Raw genomic sequence first — 13113 nt, 5'->3', positions numbered from 1 at the left:
TAGGGAAGAAGATGTCTTTGAAATCCTCTCAACAGTCCATGATGGACCCTGTGGGGGCCACTCTGCTACTAAGAGGACAACTTTCAAAGGATGGGTAAGCCAACACCCAAAGATGAAATTCCCTTACAACCTCAAGTGACTTTGTAGCCATTTGAAAAGTGGGGTATGGATTTCATTGGACCTATTGATCCCCAAAAAGGACATATAAGGTATATCATGGTGTGCACTTATTACTTGACCGAATGGGCTGAAACAAAATTAGTAAAGGTAGAGAATGATAAAAAGATGGTTGGCTTCCTGAGGGAGAACATATTCTGTAAATTGGTTTTCTAGTTGAATTAGTCACTGATCAAGGAGCATATTTTACATCAAGTTCTATTCAATATCTCATGAGGCATCACCACATCAAGCATAGGAAATCTACTACCCATCACCCTCAAGCAAATGGGCAGGTGGAAGGCACAAAAATAACATTGGAGAGAATTCTTACCAAGGTTGTTAGTAGCAGCCTAAAATATTGGGCAAACATACTTGTGGAAGTCACTTGGGCCAACAACACCACTTGGAAGACCACCACTGGATTCACTGCATTTTGAGTCTGTGTGTGGGAAGAAGGCCCTATTGTTTATTTAATTTTTGTAAAACACATTGAGGATCGAAAGTCAGTTAGACTTGGATATCAGTACAACACAATAGGAAAGGTTGCTCCTGCTCAATGGTCAAGATGAATTCAAAATGAAATATTTCATGCACATTAAGGTAATTCATCTACAAAGGAAGATTTGGAATTATAAGCACATCAGATAAAATAATTTTCAAGAAGGATATTGGGCCCTGCTATATGATTCTAGATTCAATGGTTTCAAGGGGAATTTAATGAAAATATGGTTGGGCCCATACCTAGTAGAGAAGTGTCATGAGAATGGGTCTATACAAATCAGAACAATTAATGAGGAGGGGATTCGCGTACTTGTCAATGGTCATAGGTTGAAGTTGTACAACAAATATTTTTCCGAGGAAGAGTTTATCATCTCAGTCAACAGAGAGCTAAATGTGATTAGGAGGCTCATAACCATCCATCCACCAAAATTATAAAAGAAGAAAAAGAAAAAATAACAAGAGGGCCTAGATGAAAATCTCCACAAGGCAGTTGGGGCTAACTCTTGAGTTGAGAACGTCTATAAGGCAGCCCAAGAGAAGAAAAGGAAAGAGAAAAAGTAAATAAAAGATTCCCAGGTGAAAACCTCCTCTAAGGAACCTAGGGAAGGCATGCAAGTTGAAAACCTCTCCATAGGTAGCCTTCTTGTCTCAAAAAATAAAATAGGCAAAAGGAAAAACATAGGGAAGGAGTTCTTACACCACCTCTGGTAAAATGTTTTCTTTCCAGGTCTCAAAATAGTTACATAATCATGGTTACAAGGAATAATACACAGGTGTACTCCTCCATTCTTCTATCAGTATATTTAATTTACACAATATTGACTCGCATACCTACCACTCTCCATCATCTATTGAACAAAAGAATCAAATTTTCCTTCCTCATTTCAATGCTTTAGGAGGAGCCCTAAATGCTATAGGAAGGATATCCGATGTGGAAAACAGGCCAGAGGGTCATATTTTATTTAGATAATTTTGAGGGAGGTCCACCATTGTCAATTTCATCTCCCTTCTACTCCGTCTAGTCAAGTTTAGTTCATTTTTCCTCTCTATATTGCATATAAAAAACACAGAAAATCCATGTCTTCCATTCTTCTATCAGCCACCCCACTTCCTCATGATCATAATACTAGCCTCATATATTTCATCACTTTCCCTCCTTTTTACATGTAAAATGAAGTGTTGAAAAGGGGATTAAATGACTGCTACATGAAGGAGATCCCTCCTATAGAAACTTTTGCAGTCACCACAAAACTCCCTAAAATTGTTTTTTTCCACCCACAGAGAGCATCATAGAGCCATTTTTGAATAGAGAAGAAGCATGTCATCTATAGGAAGAAGTCCATCCACTCCACTAGTAGTATATTGGATACAGGGAAGGCACCTTCATGCACAAAAAGGCTATTAGTCAAAATATCATCAAGTTGTGAAAATGTGAACATAAATAGGCAAAGGAAATCGACTCCCTCAATATCATAGTGTTATGAGGCCCAACTCTAGCATACAACCATCTCCAAGAATTCAATCCATAGATAGGTTCAAGTATGATAAACCTAACCTCTTCCCTATGCATATAATTCTAATATGTGATAATAGTCAAAAAAGGTATTTTAATGGTCTTAGGGTGGCTAGTGAACTTGACCACCTTTGACTAGTAAAGTAAAAGTTCATTTCAGCTACACATGCACGTGGAAAAATCGACTCAAGTGAGGTGATGATTACAAGGAGTGAGGTGATAATCATGAGGAGTAGGGTAATGATTGCAATGACTGTGGACAACAATTCAAAAAAAGTAAAATTTTGTGTGAACCATGTCACCTAAGTGCTCCGAGCCTTTACCACAAAATGGAATATTAAGTACTAGGTTTGTCTTCATTTGCACCACCGTTCATTTCTAAAAATAAACAGTTAGAGGAAGGATGAGCTAGTGCTACCAGACTTCTTAGGGTGCCACCAAGTGGCTTTGAACTATGGTTATAGGTGCTACAGGAAAATCTACAGGAGGAGCTACACGGGGGTCTGAACTGCTATAGGAGGAGCTACACAAGGGTCTAAACTACTACAAGAGGGTTGGGAAGAAGCTACAAGAGGGAATTGAAGCATGAAAGAGATTGAAAGTGATCCAAAATTACCTTCAAACCCTCATGCACATGAAAAATCTATTTTGAAAAGGAGTAAGTGATCCTTTCCCTCTCTAATTTGCATACATGTCTCTCAGAAAGTATGCTTGAAATTAGTTCCTTGTCGCAAATAATTGTATAGTAAACCCCTTTTGGAAATTTTTGTGTGTAAAGGAAAGATAGGGCCAAAAAATAATTTTCTCTAATATAAATTATAGCACCGTTATCTCTCACTAATAAAAATGAATTTTAATATTATTTCCACCATTCTACCACTGAGATTGCTTTGAGGAGACATTGAAATCCACTCCTACGTAACACCAAGAAGGAGCACTAGAAGAAAATGCGGGGGGGCGGAATTAAATAGAAGATAACCCACTGACACGAAGAGAATTCATCAACATCCTCCTATGGTAAATACTTTCCAAAGACTTCAGTGCTTGGGTTTCTTTGAATTGTTGAAGGGGTATGATGATGACATAACCTAGGAATTTTGCATGACACTAAATACTCAAGGAGAAGATAGTGCCAGTATTGTTGTCGGAGTTTTGGCCATCTCCGTAAGTACTAAAACCATAAGTAGAGTGACCACCTTACCCTTAGGGGTTTGATGGAGCTAGGATGAGAGGGAAGTAAGTGTTACAACTAGGAAGAACTTTTTCATTCAGAGAGAGAAGCCCATAAAAGATAATAATGGAGTAAGAAAAGAAAGCCTACCTTACCCCTGGGATGTCATGGCTTATCACATCCTAAAATATATATCTTTTGAAAGCAGATTGACTGTTGTATATGCCTATGATTTTATGTTACTTCATGAGTTGAGATTCAATGAAAACTTACCAATTTGATAGAGGCTAAGTGTTCCCCATTTCCTCACACAATTAGTCATTGACACAATCCAAAAAGTGAGGGAAGGGAAAAATCAACACATCGCCTACCATGGTCTCATTAAGTTAATTGTGATGGATGTTCTAAGTCACTTAGGGAATCTTATGCTATGGACTAATTTCGTATACATGGATAGGGAGGTCTTCATTGGAATCGAAGCCATCACACCTAGAGAATCGCCATCCTCTAGCACTAGAGGTAGGGGAGGAAAAACAAATGAAGAAGGGGGAGAAAAAAAATAGGAATAAGAGGCAAGAAAAATAGAGCAAGGAGAGACAAGAACAATAGAGGAAGAAGAAGAAGTAGAAACAAAGGAAGAAGAAGGAGAGAAACAGGTAGAGATAAAAGAAATCCCTGAGGAGACTTCTAAACCCCAAGAAATAAAGAAGTGAGGAAATAAAAAAAGTCTCTCTCTAGGTAATACAAAGCAAGAAGTGGCTGTCACATTGGCCACATTAAGCACACATGGGAAGCCAAAAGGAGGCATCTAAAGAAACGTCCCCTATATTTCAAAGCAAGGAAGAGTGCCAGGATTAGGCAAGGGAAACCAAAACCTCCTTCAAAGGTTCCCACCACTATTGATGAGTCACCAATTAAAAACAGAGAAGAGGGGTTGAGTGAAGGCAATATTGAGGAGATTACCTCCCATAAGGTGAAAATCAAGCCACCTATGATACCTGTGGGAAGGACCACCACTACGCAGGTTGCCTTTAAGAGACTCAAGACACAAACTGCCATTGGACATGTGTTATAGACATTTTTGTGCCTCGCAGCATGGAGCATGAAATGTCGATAATTACAGGGATCCAAAGTCCCTAAACATGTTGTTCTTACCCCTAGAGGAACAAGGTCAGCAAACCACAGCACTTCCTATCAGTTCTCCACCAGAAAACACTCAAAAACAGGCTATTTTTGGATCATGTCAGCTGCTCCACTGAGCATCTGCGATGAATGTCAACTGCTCCTCCTTGTACCTATGCTGAAAGTCAAAACCAATGAAGGCTACCTGCGCTGGGCGAGATTGGCCAAGTGGCACAGTCATTCTGCAAGGTGTCAACTGCCCAGGAAGCTTCCAAACTGACACTTGGTTCAAGGAATTCGCCCTATGATGAGTAAGAGGTACTTGATCTCCATGTGGAAGCAAGGATCTCCAAGTGGACTCAAGAACTGAAGTTTAACTGAAGAGGGAGAGGACACAAGGCAGCTTTATGTCAGTCTCAAGCTGACTCATCCTTTCTCCTTCTACCCTATATATAGAGCTCTTCTATGAGGTCTAGGGAGGCTGGAATTTTGTGCGAAGCAAGGAAGTGCTGTTGGTTTACAGTTAGAGCTATTGGGTGATTGCTTTTATAGAGGGGAAGAGGAGATTTCTTGCTGCTGGGGAGGTGCTGCTGGATTGGAGCCATTTATGGTTGTAACCTTCTCAGAACCTTTTTCTTCTATCAATAAAGCTTTGATGTTCTCCTATATACTTGTAATGCAATGATGTATTGTTTTTATCTGTATATTTGATTCATTCTAATCCATGCATCAGTTATGAGTACATGTTTCTTGTAGTTTCCCTCTCTTGTTTTTGCAGGATCTTTGTGTAGCTGGGCCGGCAAAGGGAGCAAGGAGCTGGGAACAAGAGGCAAAGAGAGAAGACAGGATCGACAAAAGCGAAAGACATCAGTTGGTCAATCTTTTCTTCCTTCTCTGTACTTTCATAAAGGAAAAATATCAAAGCTTTACTTTCAGTTGTTGCTAAGGAACTATCACCCTTAGAGTAGGGATAGGGTCATTCCGAGTCGGATACTTTTCCCCACAACAAACTGGCGACTCTGCTGGGAGCTAGTATCTTGTTGGTTTATTGTGTTTCTTGCTATTCATCTCATAAACAAGGAGAGCGCCAAATCAAACTGCAATTGAGTCCTTCAATTGCAAAGTAGAGGGCAGCTGCTCTGGCTCAGTTTCTGAGCAAGTTTATGATTTGAAGAGCTGATCCACAAGGACTCTTGTGCTCTTTGTGATAGCTTTTCATCCTCTTGATCATCCCTTAGCTTGTACTTGACCTATAGCTTTTTATTTCAGCAAAAACAGTGAATTTTTGAGCTTTTTATGACCCGGAAACCCTTGTAAACGCAACTCTCGTGTCTCAGTGCAGGCTGTCCAAAGGCAGTCTGCATTTCAGCGCAGGTACTCCCTTCGGGAACTGCGCTGAGAGTCAGTTTGACAGACCAGAGCCTGCGCTGAACCAGTTAGGCTATGTCTTCCTGAGGTTTCCCACTGAGTCTTGGCCCTGTTTTCACTGTTATTTTGCTGCTGATTGCTTGTCATTTGTACTTGCTGTAAACCAACTTTCCTTGACATTATTCCGCCTCAGTTGTGTGATGAAACTGTGATTGTTCTTTCAGTATTTCTTGTTTCAGTTACAGTTTCCCATTGTGAAAAGCAAACCAGTATAGCTGTGGCCTCTTAGATCTTGAACTGTAAAAGTGTCGTCGTGATCTTAAGAGCTAGTTTTATTACTGTTCATGGTTGTTTGAGTTTGTTTGTTTTTCATTTTATGGTTTGAATTCATACATTTTTAGTGTCGAAACAAGTACCTGTAAGGCGTCTTTTGATTTTAGACAAAACTTGTTTGTTTATGCTTCAAATTGAATTCGAAAATTATACGACAGTTTCCTTTTGTCTACATCAACATTAAGGGAAAAGAAAAGAAATACATGCATCTTGCATTTGCATTTTTTGATAAGTTTGCGTGATTGATCTAGGAGAAAGTGCATTAGTTTGTGCTTTGTGCTCTGTGTGGAAAGATTATGTTTTTCTCTCCCCTCAGTAGTTAGGATTTTCAAAGCTAAAAAGATTGTAAAGCTTGCTTATCATTTTAGCTGCATTTAGGAATTTGTACCAATACATCTCGTGGTGATCCTGAAAGACAAACTGCTAAACAAGATCAACTTAAAATATATTGAATGAATCTAAAAACGCTTTGTAACATAACGCTCACAATAGAGGTCTAGGTAGAGACGTGTTCCGACGTCGTTAAACGTAGTGACTGTCGATCTCTACGAAGGTGGGTGATTCCTCCTGAGGGACGATAGCACTAATACGGACTTGTGCTCCCGCGTACCGTCGCGTATATTGGGAGACCCCTATAGGCATTTATCCTTTATCCTTAGGAAGCCGTGTCGGCCGCCCTACTGATCGCGATGCAGTGAACACAGCATTCACGAAGATTGACCACCCGTACCGTAAAACGTATTCTGTGGTTTCGCGAAAGGTTTGGCACACCCTCTGCCTAGATCTCCAGAGCAGTTTCTTTTGGCCTTTTTCAAACTCTATAACTGAAAAAGTCCAACCGAGCATTTGTCACTTCGGGCTCGTTAATACATCGAAGGCGACTAGAGTCATCTTTAGGTTTTTCTCGACTCTTAAAACATGAAAAAGAAAAGTTGTGTCTAAAAGCGTCTAATAAAATTCATTCAATACGGAAACATAATTCCCCTTTTTGTATTTTAGTTGATCAAGTAATCCGCAACCATGGAGGAAAGTCAATTAAAACTCCGTCGTTCGAGGAGACTCGCGAGTCAACCGTCTTTGTCTCCGGAATCGAGAGTAGTACGGACGAAGTGAACTCGCTTGACCGGGTCAAAATCTCCCATTAAAGTTAGAACAACAGTTCCGACAACATCTGAGATTCTGGTCACTCCTAATATTTCTGGAATCCCTGCCTCTATTGAAGAAGTTCAACAGCAATAGAGGGACAGTTGTACCGATCCTAGTCTGAGGACAAGTACTTGCATAACTGAACCAGTTCCATCTGAAACCGGTCCACATAGTCTTGTTGCTCAAACAACTGTCGCTGTCGAAGCAACCCCTTCTTCGGCACCAGAAATCTTTTATGGACCTGACGGTCTTCCTCTTCCTCCTGGTTTGATTGCAATAGAGGAAATCGTAGAGGACCAACAAGCAAATACTCCAACTCATTTTGGAGTAGGCGCCACTCTTTTTCCTTCTGCATCAGAAGTTTGTCCATCGCCACTGGAAGTTCCTGTAGAATCGTTAGGCAGTTTATTGGATAGACTTAAAATGTCTGAGCAACCGTCGACATCTAGGACTATGCCAAATGACACAGCGACAGCAGAAACTCATGCTGTCACTCCAAGGATGTTTGCCGGCATACCAGCTGTCCCGACTAGCTCTCATCAGCTAGAAGGAGTCCACCCAGGGACTATTACGACAACTTGGTATGTTCCAGTTTGTTCTTCCGGTATAATACCCGGTAATTCTTATGTTGAAACTAGACAAATTGATCCCTTTGGAAATCAGTTTGGGCCATCCAGTCCTCAAAGGCAATCTATACCCTTGAGTTCCGGATTGTTACCATATGGGGGGAAATATGCCCTTTCACTTCCCCTTCCGGGGGGATACCCATACGGCAGTTTTCAACAACATTCAGGTTTGACTGAAGTAACGATGAGTAGTTGGGTACCTATGTTACCCCAACAACCAAGAGTTGTATATTCCATGCAACAGTGTGTACCTATGTCTAGTATCCCGACGACGCCAGCAATTGTAACCGTGTCGCAAGTTCAATCGATGCCTGTTGTATGTCAACCCCAAGTTGTAATGCAACGGCCCATTGAACCTGCAACACAACCACAATCGCCAACTGTCGGGACGACACAGACACAAATGGGAACCATAACCCCGCATCTTGGTCCGTCGGTTAGTATCGCACAGCAAAACATGGCTTCGCAACCATGGATGGTGCAATACCAACAACCTCAGTTTCAACAGGTGTACCAGGGATCTGAACAACAGATCTTTGCAATAGTGGGCAACCCTATATTCAGAACGGGTTAAATCAACCACTTTACAGTGGCCAAGCCCACCAGCCATATCAGTCATATCAACATCAGTTGCATTATGCTGGTATGCAAAGGCCTACTGCTCAGGCGATTCCATCGTATCCTGGGTACGCCTCGCCAAACCTGAATCAGCAGTTGCCATTCGTGGCAACTCTAGAATTACCAGATTTACATCGATTGACGAACGATCCAATCACCTATGCCCATTGGTGGCCAGCGATTCCTCACAAACTTCCTTCGGACATTCCGAAATTCAATGGAAATCCTGGCGAAGACCCGTCGAATCATGTGATGACATTCCATCTGTGGTGTTCGTCGAATACCTTGAATGATGATTCGATAAGGCTTCGCCTTTTCCAGAGGACATTGACTGGTCCGGCGGCTAAATGGTATATTGAATTACCTAGAGCCTCTTTCGACAATTTTAGTTCCCTAGCCACGACTTTCTTAACACACTTTCAGTTACCTATAAGGTACGAAACTGGAACAGAGATCTTGACCAATTTCAAGCAGACAACGGCCACACATATATCAGATCATATACATGAGTGGCGTCGTCGTCGCAGAATGGTAAAGACCTATGTTCCAGATCAGCTATTAGCTGAGTGGTTTATAAAGTCGCTTCTTCTTGCTATAACAGAAGATGTGGCCAAGGGAGGCGTCGTAACAGAGGAGCAGGTTATTGCTCGTGCTCAATATTTGGACTTAGTATATACTCAGTCGGGCACGCTCTATGATAAGATACCTGACGCCCCCAGACCGGAATTTTCAATCCCTCCTCCTCCCGGATCGAATAGTGACTCTCATGCCGGTGATGGCGTGATTGGAACTGCAAACGCTAAGTCGACGAGGGATTCAAATAAGAAAGCCCGTAAGACTTCGAATCAAAAAGCAAATCAAGAGATTCTTGCTTCGGAGGTAAATGCTGTATCTACGGATAAAGGCAAAAACTCCAATCAACCAGGAAGCAAGAAGAAACAAAACAAAGGGAAGAAGAAGAAACAGGGTGAGTCATCCCCTCAAAAAACTCCTTCAAACCCTCCTGGGCAAGGGAAACAAATTTATCCATGTCAGATATGCGATGAAAAGGATCATTCGACAAAGAACTGTCCGTTCAAAGCTGAGTTAAAGAGGTTCTTTAAAAGTTCCCAAACTTCAGCTGTGTTGACTGATCCATTTCCCACCCCAGGTCAAAATATGGTTGATAGTGGAAATGCTTCCTCGTCACAAGTGCTTATGTTGTCGGTTTCTAAGCAAAATGATGCTTTGATCTCGACCAGGAATAAAGATTATGGGAATCCGCCGGTGTCGAACGACAAAGGGAAAGATCAACCCAGTAGTTCGACAACAACTTCGGCAGAAGCTGTACCCCCCCTCACGCATGAATTAACAATAAAGCCACCTAAGGGAGTAGTACACAAGTCGACATTTAATCCTCGCGCCAGAGCGGCGCAGCATTATAACATAGTGGAAGATTTGGCCCAATCGCCATCTGCTATGTCGACTCTTGAGGTACTACAAAATTGTCCATCCCAAAGGCAGGCATTGTTATCAGCAATTGGTGGAGTGGATCCTAAAGATTCCAATCTTGTATCCTTTGATCACAGAGGATATGATCCTCAGTTACCAGCGCAACTAGCTTTCCTTATTCAAGTGAAAGCACTCAACAAAACTGTTCATAGAACGATTATTGATGAGGGAGCATCGACATGTATCATGTCGATGAGTTGCTGGAAAACTCTTGGGTCTCCAACCTTGTCGCGATCTTCGATGAAATTGAAAGCATTTGACGGTAGGACGTACACTCCGTACGGTATCCTAAATAACTTTAACGTTGAACTAGGAGGAAAAACAGTGGAAATTGATGTTGAAGTCATTGATGGCAATCTTGACTATAACATCCTACTGGGAAGACCATGGATATATGCCATGGCAGCTGTAGTGTCGACATATTTTAGGAAGATCGCATTCCCGTTTGAAGGAAGGATTACGATCGTCGACCAACAGAATTTCCTCCCTAATGGTTCACAAGTTACTGGAAGCATTCCCATGATCCATGGGAGCGACCATTCAGTGCAAGATATCGGAGTAGGCTTGCTAAAAGATCCCACAATGATGGGAACTTTCGCGTTGCCACCTCCTTTCCATGTAGGGGATATCCCGTTTGTAGCAACATGCAACATGGTATCTTCTTCGAAGGTCGCAGGAGACAAAGTCGTCATGGATTATCAAGTGGTTTTGCCACCTAGCCCTATAGAAATATTGTAGCAATCAATGTTTCAGGCATGGGAGGCGAGCCCAAATCAACGCTCGTCAAGCGTTTGGGTAGATAGGTCTGGAGAATATGGTACCCCATTAGATCCATGGTCAAAAGTTCATGGGACTGACGAAGGAATCTTACAATCAATGATGATTGAGGGGGCACCATGGAATGATCACCACCATCGTTCCCTTCTTCCAGAGTGTGAAGAAGAAACTCAACACGACCTATATCACCCTTCAGTGTTTGAATTCCTAACAAATACTGTAAATACGGTGGATTCAGAGCGAAACCTATCCAATATTGAAGAGACCGTAGCCATAAACATCTCGACAAAACCTGATGTTGTAGAGAATATTCATGTCGGCAAAAGTTGTTCCCCTTCAGAACTGGAAATATATGGTGCTCTCTTTCGCGAATTTAGAGATGTCTTTGCATGGTCATATGATGAAATGCCAGGCATTGAATCGAGCATAGTTGAACATGAGATTAAAATGTATCCTGATGTCAAACCAGTAAGACAACGGCTTCGGCAGGTGCACCCCAAGAAAGCCGCTGCCATTAAGGCGTTGAAAAACTTCTCCATGCTGGATTCATCTACCCAGTTCCTCTAACCGATTGGGTATCGAATATTGTCCCTGTTATGAAAAAACAAGGGACGATAAGAGTGTGCGTCGACTATAGGGATGTAAACCAAGCTTGTCCAAAGGACAACTACCCTACACCCTTCATCGACCAGATAATTGATGAATGCGCCGGATGTGAAATCTTTTCCTTTATGGATGGATTTTCCGGGTATAATCAAATAAATATCCGCCCACAGGACCAGTCTAAGACTGCATTTATTTGTCCGTGGGGCACATTCGCTTATCGAAAATTACCCTTTGGTTTAAAGAACGCAGGGGCGACGTTTCAGAGGGCAATGAATTATGCCTTCCATGACATCAAGAACATCGTTCAACCTTACCTCGACGATCTTCCGGCTCATTCGCGGAAGCGGACTGATCATCCGCGACATTTGAGAGCAATATTTCTACGTTGCCGACACTACAAGATAAGACTCAATCCGCACAAGTGTGTGTTTTGCGTCGGTTCTGGTCGTTTACTTGGCTTTGTAGTCTCTAAGGATGGGATTCATCTCGACCCCTGTAAGGTTCAGGCAATCATTAATTTTCCTCCACCTTCAATTTTGTTTCTGATATCAGTAAGCGATGAGTGGTATGGAGACATCATTGTTTATCTCCAAACCCAAAAATTTAGGCCTAATACCTCACACTCGGAACAGAAGCGTATAGGATACCAATCTAAAGACTACATGATCGTCGGTGATACACTTTACCGTCGTGGTGTCGATACGGTTCTGAGGAGGTGCCTTACCCATGAGGAGGCAGAGAAAGCCCTGAATGATTGTCATTCAGGCGCGTGCGGGGGGCATCAATCTGGATATGCAACAGCACAAAGAATCTTACGAGCAGGATATTTCTGGCCAACTATGTTTAAAGATTGCATAATAGCTGTCAGAAGTTGCCATGCGTGTCAGATCTTTGATAGCAAAACCAGGAGACCGCCCGCACCTTTGCAGCCTATAGTTGCTGTTGGGCCTTTCGCCAAGTGGGGCATCGATTTCATGCAATGTAACCCCACCTCGACCGGGGGGCATGGGTATATTATAGTCGCTGTTGACTATTTTACCAAATGGGCCGAGGCGATACCTACATTGGATAACACTGGTGAAACAGCTGCCCTTTTCTTTTTTAATCATGTAGTCGCCAGGTTCGGCGTTCCGCGGGCTATAGTGACAGATCATGGATCGCATTTTCGCAATCACATGATGGTTGAATTAGCTGCCAAACTAGGGCTATCTCACGACAGCTCTACCCCATATTATCCACAAGCCAACGGACAAGTTGAGGCAATCAACAAGGCCCTGAAGCGTATGTTGCAAAGGATGATCGGGGTTCACAAAAGAAGATGGCACCTACTCCTGTACTCAGTATTGTGGGCTTACCAAACCTCGGTAAAGAACGCCACTGGGTTCACACCATTCCAATTGGTGTATGGCCTGGAGGCAGTCTTACCGATCCAGTGCGAAATTTCGTCTCTTAAACTCGCAATTGACCTCCTCCCCGGAACCTTAGAAGAAGAGGCTTGTTTCTTGGAATTGATCCAGTTGGATGAAAACCGTCGTGACGCTGCTTTGGCGAACGAAGCCCATAAGAAACGAGTCAAGGCACAGTTCGACAAGAATGTCAAACCTCGTATCTTCTCTGAGGGTGACTTGGTTTTACTTTACGACCAAGAATCCGAAAAATTAGGAGCAGGAAAATTTAAGTCC

Source organism: Pinus tabuliformis, chromosome 7 (assembly GCF_031772625.1).
Source record: "Pinus tabuliformis cultivar Carrire ecotype Pingquan chromosome 7, CPIR1, whole genome shotgun sequence".
Taxonomy (NCBI): domain Eukaryota; kingdom Viridiplantae; phylum Streptophyta; class Pinopsida; order Pinales; family Pinaceae; genus Pinus; species Pinus tabuliformis.
The sequence above is the reverse complement of the archived record's forward strand: the minus strand, read 5'-3'. Positions refer to the sequence as shown.